This window comes from Belonocnema kinseyi, chromosome 1, assembly GCF_010883055.1.
Source record: "Belonocnema kinseyi isolate 2016_QV_RU_SX_M_011 chromosome 1, B_treatae_v1, whole genome shotgun sequence".
NCBI lineage: Eukaryota > Metazoa > Arthropoda > Insecta > Hymenoptera > Cynipidae > Belonocnema > Belonocnema kinseyi.
Window position 1 is genome coordinate 13,254,968 of NC_046657.1, and position 13,609 is coordinate 13,268,576.

Consider the following 13,609-nt stretch of genomic DNA (forward strand, 5'->3'; position numbering starts at 1 on the left):
GCTCCAAGGAGATTATGTTGAAAAATAAAAAAAAATTTACCCAAAAAAAATTGTTTTTATACTTCATTCTAAGGACTTATTGAACTACCCTCGTAGTAAAATCAATCAAATGTTGAGTATGTTAAGTATGTTTTCAGAATCTTTGGGATAGGTTTGAAAATGTATGCATTACAATGAAAGCAAAGTTCGTTTTTTAAACACTGGTCAAAAGTATGATTTCATATTTCAGGAAAAAATCGCACGGCCTGAAGAATTATCTATAAAACAATATGTCGACGACACTAAAAAATAACAAAGTTAACGTTTCTTGCAATATAGCCTTGTAGAAGAAAAGGTTCCTTAAGTTCAGCAGATTATCCACTGTGTCGTCACGGAAGTTGCTTATTCTAATACGCGTAATTAAAAACAAAAATTAAAACACGTCGCGCCGCTTCTCACAGCTCTGAAAATAGTCAGAATAATGCGGGGTATCCGGAAATGCAAGCAGCTGGAAGAAACTGGAGCTGAAGACGTAGAATATTAAACAGGCAAACTAGCCGCTAGAGGGAAGAATAGTGTGGGTAATGGGTGTAGCAGGGAGGAACGAAGGGAGTACATGAATGGTGGGGGGACATTGCTACTAGATATCTCGTTATGGGAACTATTTGAAATAATACAGTGGGTCGGTAAAATCTACTAGACTGCTTACAAGACATTGAGTAGGAGTAACGAAACTTCTGTCTTAAATTTACTGGACGCGCGTAACTAGATTCATCTAGTTGGCCCAACTAGACCCTTTTATTCGTGTGTGCATATAGATCGAGCGTGAATAAAATACATTATGCTGAAAAATGGAAAAATTAGTAAAAATTAGAAAAGTTTAACAAAAGAACGCGATTGTGTAACTTTTTCAACTACACGGAGAAATATAGCGCACAATGATATCGCAAAACCTCTATATTGCAAGAAAGCGCTAAGTAATAACGTACAATCAGGTCCCAAAAAATGAAGTTAAATTTTGTTGCTGTCATCTGCTACGGCGTCCTTATCAGCAATGAAAAAAAGGCAGAGTATGAGTGCGTTCGAGGTATAAATCGGGACACCGGATTAAAAATAATTACAGGAAGAAAGTAAAAATTTGCTGAAGCTAAGACCTGCAACGGTTAATGATTAAACATATTGCGGTGAAAGTTTCACTGAGGTTAGGAAAATAATTCTGAACTCGTCGACTGCGTCGCGCTGAAATAAGCAAATTTCGGTAAAACATGTACAATCAACAACAAAAAATTCAACCGAAATTTGTTCTTACTGATATATACCCTCTGAAATAAATCACATTATTGTAGACGAATTAGAACTAATTTAATACTATTTAGCAAAAGAGCAAAATGTAACTGACAGATGAGAATCCCCATTTCTCTCAAATTTAATGAAGTTGAACGACGCTCGAATATGCTGGTGTCGTAATTGTCGCTACACCTCGAATAAAATAGAGCGATTATAAGATGAAAAAGATTATCCAGGCAAGGTTAAAAATCGGAAATTATCTTCGATTCATGTAAAGTTTATCTGTCAAGGTTAATTTTCGTTCCCATGAATCTTTCACCTAGAATCGATGCAAACTTTATCTTTAACTTTTTCTGTGATCGCTTGCTGACTATTCGAACCCTCGCAAGATCACAGAAGAAGAAATACAATATGATAGGGTAATAAACTTAAATTCTTACGCTATAGATTGCACAATTATGCGGTATATAATATAAAAACTTGCAATGTACGACATCACGATTTTGAGCTATTATAATGTGATAATTACGATATATAACGTAGTAATTATGATATTATATTGTAATTCATGCGATATAGATTTCTTAGTGTATGTTGAATTAATAAGAAGGCAATATTGCGAAACTTTCAATAAACTACGATACCTCTGCTAGCATAATGTATATGCTACCTTTACCTCGTAACTGATGGCTTAGCCTATTTACAAATTTTGAAACATTCAGAAGAACGAATTCCGAAGTGACTAGTATGGTTGTGAACTGCGCTGAAGCTTGTGAGAACAATATTTGTCAGTTTCACTCGTATTAAAAATCTCCATAAGTAAATTTCATTTATTTAAAGACAATGAGGACTTTCATTTGTCTTCTGTGTTTCAACTTCATCGCCTTCGCTAAGTCCGTTGGGAAATATAATAATATCTATAGTTTAAAGCGAATTTTTCACTGCAATATACTATTTATTTGCTATTCGAAACCGTTTAAATAAAAAAATGGTTCTAATACTATTATATAATATCGATTAATAATATCGAACAACTAACTCACCCCTTGTTAAAGTAATTTGGCTTCTCGGGTATTAAATTATCACCCGAGAAAGGCAAAAATAAAATCTCGATTTTTAAGGAACTTTATTCGCGATATCGAGTGTCAGCTCGCCAATTTTATACATTTTTGAGAAAAAAATCAATGAGTGAGGCAAAGCTGGTAGCTAAAATATAAGAAATACGTGATACTTTTTCTTTAAAAATTAGCTTAGCAAAGTCTTTAGTATTTTCTTCATTGTAATTTTTTCTAAAATAGTGAAATTGGGAAAGTTAGGGGCCACTTACTGACTATTTCCTGGGTTAAAGTTGCATTCTTTGAAAAATTAACCATTACATTTACGGTTCGAAATAAGACTTGTTATGTGAAAAATTATACTATTTCGTTGAAAATGTAACTATTGTAGTAAAAACTAGTTTCATTATTGGTTGAAAGTTAATTATCAAATTGAAATTAATTGAAATTGATAATCTGCTCTTTAGTAGTAATGTTTACGTTTTGGTTGAATGCAAAAATGTTTTCTTGAAAAATCTTCGTTTTTTTTTGAAGAAAATAAATTTTTTATGGAGATCCATTTTTTGTATGAAGATTCATCTCTTCGGTTGAAAATACGATTACTTGTTTAAAATATGTACTGCTACACGTTTCATGAGAAATAATTTTTTAAATCAACTGTCTTGTTCAGTGTTGAATACCTTTGTAAAAATATATATTTATTTTGAAGATTCTTAATTTCAGTTAAAAATTCAACTATCAGGTCGAAAACTAACTCAACTGGTTTTAAAATTTTGTCTTCATTTTGTAAAAATTACCTATTTTGTTAAAAATTTGTATATTTGGATATTAAGGTTTCTTAAAAATTAGTTCTTTACTGAAAATTTAATTCTTCCATTTTTGTTTAAAAACTCATCTTTTTATGAGGAAATTCAACTTATTGGTTGAAAATTAATGCATTTTGTTAACAAAATTTGTCGTTTTGTAGAAAACGAATTCTGCTTGTTAGAAACTCAGTTTTTAGCAACAGGAATACGACTGCTTGGTCGAAATATCAACTTTTACACGTTTCCCGTAAAAATTAATCTTAAAAATCTTGAAAATTCATCTTTTTATGGTGAAAATTCAGCTATTAGGTATACAAATTAAAACATCTAAAAAAATTTATCTTTCTTTTTTAAAAATTCAACCTTTTAGTTGGGAGGTCTTCAAAAGAAAAACTAGGATTTATAAAATTAATTTAAGAATGAATGCATCGTTTAACTCCCTATTAATTATTTATTTTGCAGAAATACTAGGTAAAAGACGTCGTGAGCAGGCCCCACGAACCATTAATCCGTATTATTTACCCGAATTGCATCATTACCAAGGCAGCTCTGGTTTTGTTTTTGATATAGGAAATGACATTTACAGAGTAGGAGTAAAGAGCGGATACATCATTGGAGTAGTCGATAACAGGGGACGGTTACAACCTTTTGTAGTTCTTGATTCTACTAAGAGAGAATGGGTCGAATTGAAAATAAATATACATAATCACATGAAAATTGAACCAGTTTTAGATATATTTACGGATCAGTGGTTAAGAAAGCACTACCACCACCCCTTCGGGTCAGAAGACATTGTTCATATAGCCCCAGCCACTCGCTATCCGCTGCCAAGCATTGGTTCATTTCCCGAGGAGGCCTGATCTAGCTTTGGCCCAGTCTTGGTCCAATTCTTGTTATTGTATTCAAACATCTATGAAAATACCTTTTTTCACAAATAAAGGATTTTATATCGAATACTAATTCATTATTTTGCATTCTTTTCTAAATCCTTATTCTTTCTAATAATAACCTATGTACAGCTTTTTCAAGCACATTATTTTTTTCCGGGCATGTTGTCATTCTCTTTTTATCTTTAATTTTAATCATTTGATAGATAAAAAAATCGTTCGGTCACATATTCCAAATATTTGTCGAAGAGTACTTTTCTAAATTGCTTTCTTTATCTAGTTGGAATTCTTGTGTGTTTGCAAACATATAGTAGAATAAATTTGGAATCTAGCTCGAATTCAATTCTTCGGTGATAAACTTTTTTGTGCGTTCAGAAAGGACTAGCCAATTTTATGTTAATGCATGCAATTAATATAAAAATATAACAGTAATACTATTGATTGAAATTTTCAAATGCTACTAATTCATTGGGTAATTTAACAAACAGAAAAGTTTGATAAAAGAATGCGATCATGTAAGCTTTTTAACTTTATTGAAATTATAAGAAGGTATTATTGCTAAACTAATAAATAGGCTGCGTCACCTTCACCAACATCATGTGTTTGCTAGATAATTCTTTGTCACTATGGCAGCCATAATTCTACAAAAACAATTTTTCCAATATTCTGTAATTTTAGTACCTTAAATTTTACAAATATTATAAATCTTAAGTATTTTCACGAATTTAGCGTGTAGCAAAAATATACAGTGATAAAATGAAAAAATGAGTATTAAAATGATTAAAATAAATTATTAAAATTATTAAAATAAGTATTAAGTACTGTAGGTTAGTTGGGGCGCTATGAAACACGCGACGGGTAAAACAGAACGGATGGTGGGGCAGTATGGAACAATTGGAATACCAATTTTAATTTGTAAATAATTTTTGAAATTAAAAAAAAAGTAACGAACGAATAAAAATGTATGCCATGGAACACCAACTGGAAAAGATATAATATTAAGATACGTATTTTAGGTAGAACATAACCTACTACCAGTCTTCCTTTTATAATTTCCCTTTTTATTAGGTTAAATTATGTACTTTATCACTTTTTATTTGTTTCAAATATCTCGAAACTATCCCGACCAGCTGTACTGACAGTGACTGCGACAGGTAAGCTCGCGGATATTCTGGTATTCCCTTCCGCCTTATTCAGCGTGTAGCATCTCGCCCCCAACGACAATTTTATTTGAAATCCGTAATTTAATTTTTTAAATAATTAATATCAAAATTGAAGTATGAATATTTTTCCAGATACAGTAGCGTTCTATTTCACCCGCCTGTTCCGTCGTGCCCTAACTTCCCCTAATATTAAAAAAACTATTCAAACCTTTAACTCAATGCATACAAGATTAAATTCACACATGAAATAGAAAATAATAATACCATTAATTTTCTTAATATTAGAATTATAAAAAGTAATAATGGTTTCATTTCTACGAATTGGTTTTACAAACAAGCCTACTCTATTTGCTCACATAACTTGCTTTCAAAAAATCCTTTTCAACCAAAAATCGCTATTATAAAGAACTCAGTAGATTTAGCTATTTTGCTTTCTGCTAATAAATTTCCTAAAGATAGCATAAAAATTCTAAAACGTTAAGTTTGTTAAATAACACAGCCACGCAAAAAAACAGTGTGCGGATCTGGTAACAAGACACACGTATTCCTATGGATTTTGGGGCGCTGAATTCAAATTCGTTATCAAAAATCACCCATCACGTCATGGTTGAGCCATAACCTCAAAAAATGACGAAAATTCATGCATTGAGGCAAATAAATTTCCAAATAATGCCAGTGATGCAAATTTTCACTTCAAAAACATGTCGACAACTGTGACGGATCAACCCTTTCCTGATATCAACTTATTTAACATAACTTTACCCAACAGAACCTGACCTCACCTAACGTGAATTCACAGAAATTTATTGAACTACACGTTAAGCTCTGGAAGCATATTTTCCCAGTAGCAAATGTGTGCTACATCGAATGGGTCAACTCGACCCTAACCTAGAAATAAATCTAACCTTGCCTAACCTAACCTAACCTAACCTCACGAAACACAATTAAACTGATTGTGTTGTCCCGTTGTGTTTGCGGTACCGTTTGAATCAGCTTGGACTTAACCTGCAAAAAGGTCGCTTTTAAAATGGAAGGAACAACCTACCATGGTAGTTTGGTAGGTTATAATTGTAGGTTTTTCCTGATCAATCTTTTTAGGCTCTCTAAGCGTATTTTTTATGGTCACAACTGATACGCCGGGTTTAGAAAAACGAAAAAATCGCAGCGTTTCACATTTTCGTGCTGTAGACAAACAGCCAAACACGCAGAAAAACTCTTTGCTTTCCGTTTTTCACCCCGAAGATTCCATAATAGAATTTTTTCAAAGAACAAAATAAATTTCTACCTTAATTTTAAATAAATTTCAAACACTATCTATTGTTTATTTTTGAATGAACAGTATTTTTCTGCGTATGCCGATGCGATCTGTCAAAGTGTACCTGTAGACGAAGGTTTCAAATTCTGGCACCAGATGGTGTATCGCAGCGCAGCGGATCCCAATATTAAAGAAAGTTTATTTTTAAAAATTACATTAGGTTGGTTGTCAAAATACGATTGATAAAAATGTATTGTTATTTTTGACTTGAATAGGAAAGCAAAAATTAAAACATTAGGACCACCATCTGACCTTTGAACTCTCAAGTATGAATGGTTGTAGATTATTTAGATTAGAATAAGTTTTTTTTTATAATCACAAAGTTTACAATAATTGCGAAAATTAATATTCAAAATTGGTTATTCTTACTTAATTGTCATTATTTTTGCTAAATTGGTTCCGTTTTGTGTGAATAACCCGTTACCAGCCGTACTAGTGATTCGCAATGATTTAAATAATAATTGTTTCACCAATATTTTATGAATTGTTAATTATTGGTTATTTTTACAAATCTTATTTTCAAATGTCTAGAAAACGTAAATGTAACTACAGTGAAACTTCAATAATTTTTCGTAGCTGACGATGACATTTTTTATCCATTCCCTTAAGCAAATTTTCGTATAAGTAAATTGTAATTTTTGCTTGTACGGGTATAGATTCGTTTTTTTTATTAGCAGTTTATCAACAATGGATTATTTATCATTATTATTCTTGAAGGATATGCTACAAAATTTAAACGTTTTCTATAAGGTGGAAACGAAGTGTCTTCGAGAGCAGAGAAAATTTTCTCGTTCTTAACAATAGCTGTTAAAGTGGTCGCTGGTATGCCAAGGGTTGCGGCAGTGTCTTTCTTTTTCTTGGCACCATTCTCAACTTCACGAATCATGTTTATGTTTTAAGTTTAATTTAACGTTTTATAACTCTTCCTCTCCATATTCTACGCAAAACTGTCAACTTTAGGATTTAGATGGAAAACCTAAGACTGATTATGTTTCCACATTAGTTTCTACAATATATACCACTTTTGAAAATATACTGGACAAAATAGTGAATTTCCATTGGCTATAACCATCTTAGAAGAGGTACAAAGTTTCTACACCTTCCAAAAATCCTTCAAAGATGATCAATAGAATAACCAGAAAAGATCATGACTCGGCAAGCTAGCGCACTTAAAGTGGTCCCTCTACTGGAGAGGCTAGTGAAAGCTGTGTCAATTATTTTTTTGTGAAATTTGGAATTATATACAAAATGTAGCTTCCATAGCAATTAATAAATTGTGCATTAAATTTTTATGGGGAATAATATAAATAAAATGGGTTTTCAATCATAATAAAATGTAAATTTAAATGTTGATTCGACTCGATCTGAGTAGAAGTCATTTTTCACGCTGAGTAGTTGGCAGCATAATCACACGTCGAAAAAGTAAACTGAACCTACAAATACACCGTCCTCGTATCATTTTACTTGGGTATATTTTGCTAAAATTAAGCGCAAAAACCCTGGAAGCAATATTTAACATAAGGGAGACAACCCGCCTTGTGGCAAATGAGACTCTGTTACATCTTGTTGTGAAAGGGTGAATTGTTTTTCTCAGAGCAATTAGACAATCTCTGCATCTGATCATTGTTTCCGGATTATGCCTCAACAGGCCAGAACACGGCTATAATTGTCTATGCATTCATGTATACATCTTCTTTGAGTATCGCAAAGGAGAGATCTTGTACTTTGAATTATCTAAACTATAAACTCTCTCGGTCCTCAAATTTTATTCGAATGATTGAAATTCAAATTATACACAGAAAAAACTGGGGTTTCCACTATAACTCATTTTTGGTTCCAAAGGTTGCATCGAAAGTAAGCCTCGCTTGCTGAAAAGGAGCCCAGAATGATAAATAAGCTCTAAATGATACCTTAGTTGATGTTCTAAAGGATCCTGATTTTAATTGAGCCTATTTATAAAGAACCTATTTTTCGCTTTGTCCACTTCGTCATTTTCTTAATTAATAACATTATTTTTACCTTGAAGCACACATGCAGTCGAATGTTGGTGGACATAGCTTAATGAAGATAATTAAATTACAAAATATTACAGAAACTAAAATAGATATAATGACTCCTTGAATATCATTTGCAGGTTATGCAAAGTTTTCAACATAAAGGCATATTCATGCGCAAGAAACTTTGCGTCGCAAATCATGGACCGATAACTGTAAAGCGATCCCTAACTTACCATCCCTTCTTTGCAATCGTTTTTCCTTGTGAATGCGTGTCCATGTTCTTTTCAAGAGTGCTATAAGCAAACCGTTCTGACTCTCTACAGGTATCTATTGGAGCTCAAGTTCTAAATGATACTAAATTTTATGGGGGCCGCTTCTTTGGTAAACCCTCAGTTGTTTTTTCAAATGATCAGCGGTTCGAATTATAGAAGTTTCACTGTAAATAACTATTCCAATTTAATCAGTACGTCTTTGAATCAACGAATCTTTACGTTTCGGTACTTACAGACTTGTGGGAGCACATATAACTTTTATAAAAGTAAAGAGATAAAGAAGGTATGTAAGAGGCACTTTATCGCTGAATGACATCAGGGATAACAGATTCTTAAACACCCTGACGAATCTCCTAGTATGTTGATCCTCTCGCTGCGAGCGGGGCTCTGTCGGGTTAATTATTTCCCTAGCTAATAGTGGCACGAGAATGGACGATGTCACAAATTAAACAAAATAAAATAACAAAGGCTCCGTCAAGGGGGCCTTTTCTTACCCACCACCAAAGATGGGTAGCTCCCGAGGGGCATATCTAAAATAAGCGATGAAGCCCGAACCGAAATTTAGATTCTACTTTGTAGTTGCAGCTCCTTATAAGAACCTGTTTGGACGCTATTTAAACTTATAGCCTCTGCTCTAAACTTTTAATTCCTAGAACAAACAATATAAGAGCCTACTTTAAGGCTGCAAGACCTTTCTGAAACTACCTTGAATCATTTGAACCTACATTTTTCTAACTCAGGACCCTACTTTGAAGCTGTTCAACCTCCTCTTAACCCTACATTAAATCTTTTGAGCCTACAATGTTTGAACTTCGTGAAAATGAAGTAAAAATTATTTTTTACTCAGGTTACTAAACAATAATAAATGAGAGTTGCTGAAATATTTTCTACGAGAAATATTACTATTTACGTGTCAACCACTTGATTTGGGAGAAAAAATCATTTCTTTTCATGAGAAAATGTTTACTGTTTTAATTTTGTTATCATATTCATTGGAGAATATGAATAATCAAATGTATGAAAAATAATTGATACTCATCTTGAATTTTGATACGAGACAATTAAAACAAGTACTGTTTTAGTTAACATAAACTTATTTTCTGATGAATATTGGATTGAATCTTAAATTAAATATTTATATTTTTTAATATAATTAAATTAATTATGGTGCTGAATGACTTTTTTTAAAAAAAATCTTTGCTTAATGCTTTGCTTAAACGTGGCATACTTTTAAAAAACAGAACCAATTTATATTGAACTCTTTAAAAATAGTTTTAAATTTTTAACGAAACAGAAAGTTAAAAAGTAATTATTCAATTAATTGTTTTAAATTTGAAAAGATTTTGGACCTTAAATTATTGGACCAGTGCTAATAATTTTTATCGCAGACATCCTAACGCGTTCCGTTAGCTGAATCGGTTAGGGCGTTTGGTAAATACTCAGTGCGTGCGTGCGATGGCGGGTTGGTTTCTTAGTACTTGCGGATTTTTCAGGACACTATGCTTTAGCGTCATATTTAAAAAATACATTGGTATGAGATTTTAGAGAACCTGCTTTGATACCACAAGTTTTATAGTAGTGGTTTGAGCTTTAAACGTGGGTCTAATTTATTTTAAATGCAGTCCCTACTTTGACGCTAAATGTGGAAAAACAGCTGATTTCCGACACTTTTAGCGTCAAAGTAGGGTCTAAATTATATTGAAATCGCTGCTTATTTAAAACCTACTTTCGCAATGGGAAACTGACTATTGGCGCAGTACTGCGCCAGCACTGGTAGCGTCGGCGCAATACTGACCGCGGATATTGGCGCAGCGCTGGCAGGACCTTGGGACGATAACTATGTTCAATACTATCATTTAGTACTGCACCACTGCTCTTTTAAATTCAGAACAAAAAGATTAGAAGAAAAAGATTAGAAGAGTAGAATATAATTAATAGGTTTAGGAAATGTAGGGTAGGGGTAAGTGAGAAGATAGGGAGCGACGATTGGAGGAAATTTTTCAAGGATTCATTTCCGGGGTAAGATTCACGGAAGAGAGATGAAGGGTTTAGAAGAACGAGAGAGGTAGATGGAAAGGAGCTGAATGACGAGGAGATAGAGAAGCAGATAAGGAAGTTGAAAAAATCAAAGGCAGCAGGGCTGGACGGAGTAGAGAACGAAGCGTGGCTGTTTGTCATACCAGAGGTAAGGCAGAGGCTGAAGGAGGTAGTGAAAAAAGTATATAGGGGCAGGGATTCCCAAGAGGGTGGAGGAAGGGGTTGATCGTACCACTATATAAGAAAGAAGATAGGAAGAGTCAGGAAAATTATAGAGAAATTACGCTAAAGAATACTGCTTACAAAATATATGCGATGGTGTTGGCAGATAGGTTGCGCAAGGATGTTGTGGGGAAATGAATATTGTCGAAGACGCAGGCGGGCTTTCGGGAGGGAAGGAGTACTATTGATAGTATTTACGTCTTGGAGCACGTGGTGGACAAAGAACTAACCAAAAATAGTGCCAAAGTACGCATTTTTTGTAGATCTAAAGGGCGTGTTCCCTCCGGTGGATAGGGGAAGGTTGTGGGAGTCAATGGAAGAGAGGAGAGTGCAGAGGGGCCTGATCGAGAGGGTAAGGGAGGTATACGAGGCGAGAAAAGAGAGGGTGAGAAAGGGGAGGGCAACTCTGAAGGATCCTATATGGATTGCTGCTTGATGCAAGGGTGCCCGCTTAGCTCAACGCGTTTTGCAATTTTGCTCGCCGATATGGAAAGTGAGCTATCGGCCAGAGTGGTAGGAGGAGTTAGGATAGGAGGAGTCATGATATGTTCACTCGCATATACAGATGAAATAATGCTGCTAGCAAAGAACAAGGAGGCTTTAAAGGAGATAAGAAAAGGTTAAGAAGATACTTGAACAAAAATACGTTAGAGTTGAATGTGGACAAGTCGAGGGTTATGGTGTTCAGGAAAGGAGGTGGGAGAGATAAGAAAGGGGAGTGTAAGTGGAAGGGAAAAACGGTGCAGGAGGTATAAAAGGTTTATGTACCAGAGCTCCTGTTTCGAAGGAATGGGGGAGTGGATAGTAAAATAAAAAAAAGGGTGAGAAGGGAAAATGTGGTTATGAGGCATGTGTGGGCGCTAGGGAAGAGATTGTTCGCAGATGATTTTGTAGCGAGATTGAAATTGTTTGATTCGCTAGTGATGAGTGTGTTATTTTACGGAGTGTGGGTGTGGGGGTGGTAGGTAAGTGAGGAGGTAAATAGGATACAGGGGAGGTATGTAAAGTCGACACTAGGGTGGCAAGGAATAGAGCGAGTTATATTGTCAGGAGGGAGACAGGAAGAACGAGTTTTGGGATGATAACAAGGAATCGAGCATGTAAATATGAGGAGAAATTTTTAGAAGAGGGGAGAAGTAAGCTGATTGGGGACTGTTGGTGGGAGAAGGAGAAAAGACGTAGTGGTGCAAGGATGGAGGTGAAAGGGGAAAGGTATTTTACAAGGCCTGAGCATAAATGTGGGAGAAACGCATAAATAAATACATAAATTATTAAGCGCGAAATGCAAGACAAATATATTTTCGAGCGCAAAGCGCGAGAAACATCAGTCACGTGCGCAGCACGCGATGAGATTCTGTCCACGCGGTGGACAGATTGTTTTGATCAAAAACTAATCTTTTATCTGAAAAATCAATTATTTTATTATTCGTTCTTTCTTCACTGAAAAATCTTTCCTAAAAAAGGTCAGTTACATCAGCCCCCTCCCCCTTAATTTTCGAATTTTCTATAGCCAACTGAATTGCGCCCCAAACGCGCTCAAACAGTTATGTGCAATATGAAATTGAGGACATGGATTCATTCGTCATCAAATGCGCTCATTTGCGCCATAAATTTTGTTTGAAAATTTTGAAAATTGCCCAAGATATGGAGGTACCCAAATTTCACGAAGTGATGAGCAACAAAATAAAAAGTTTGCAATCCGCATTGATGAAGGGAGTTTCCTATGGGGTTTCAATTAGGCTCATATGCGCCTTCTAAATTTTTTTGAAAATCTTGAAAATTGCCCCAGATATAGAGGTAATAAAAATTTTACGAAATGATAACAAACCAAATAAAAAGTTTAAAATCCGCAATGATGAAGGGAGTTTTCTATGGGGATTTAAACTCGCTGATATGTGTAATAAAGAAAAAATCTTAAGCCATATTGATAACCGAGTTATCAGCGATCAAAATGGGGGGGGGGGGGGCTTGTGTCATTTTTAAAAAATAATAATAAATTTTTCTAATCTATCATACCTATCTTTCATAAGTGCAAATGCGGCTCTACTATACATTTTGAGCTAGCTAATTAACGAAGATATATTTTGGAGTGGGAGGCAGTGTTTCGAATTCGCTCATGTGAGCCACATTTAAAATAAACAAAAAACCATAATCAACTTTGCCACCAAAATCGCCACTCGTTACGATCTACCATTCAAAGCTATCTCCAAATAAGCTAAATTTCAATATGTAAATTCATAATGGTTTCCTCGGATAGGATTTCAAACGCGCTCATATGCGCAACTTTCAAAATTAACAAAGAACTATAATCAAGCCCTCATTACCAGTTGTTACCGAACCATCGTCCGTAAATATCTCCAAATAACCTGAATTGCATAATACAATGTTATGAGGGGCTTTTCGTATTAGTCCAGATGCCATACCCAGTCCTGTCTCGAGATATTCGCAATTAATCAATTTTTTAATTACACCCGACTGATTATTATTACATTATTACACCATTAAGCCATTTCCCTTTCGGGGTAGGCGTGACTCACTCGGCAGGGGAAAGGAGTAGTGTGTGGATGGGATAGAGATTTTTCAGATTGA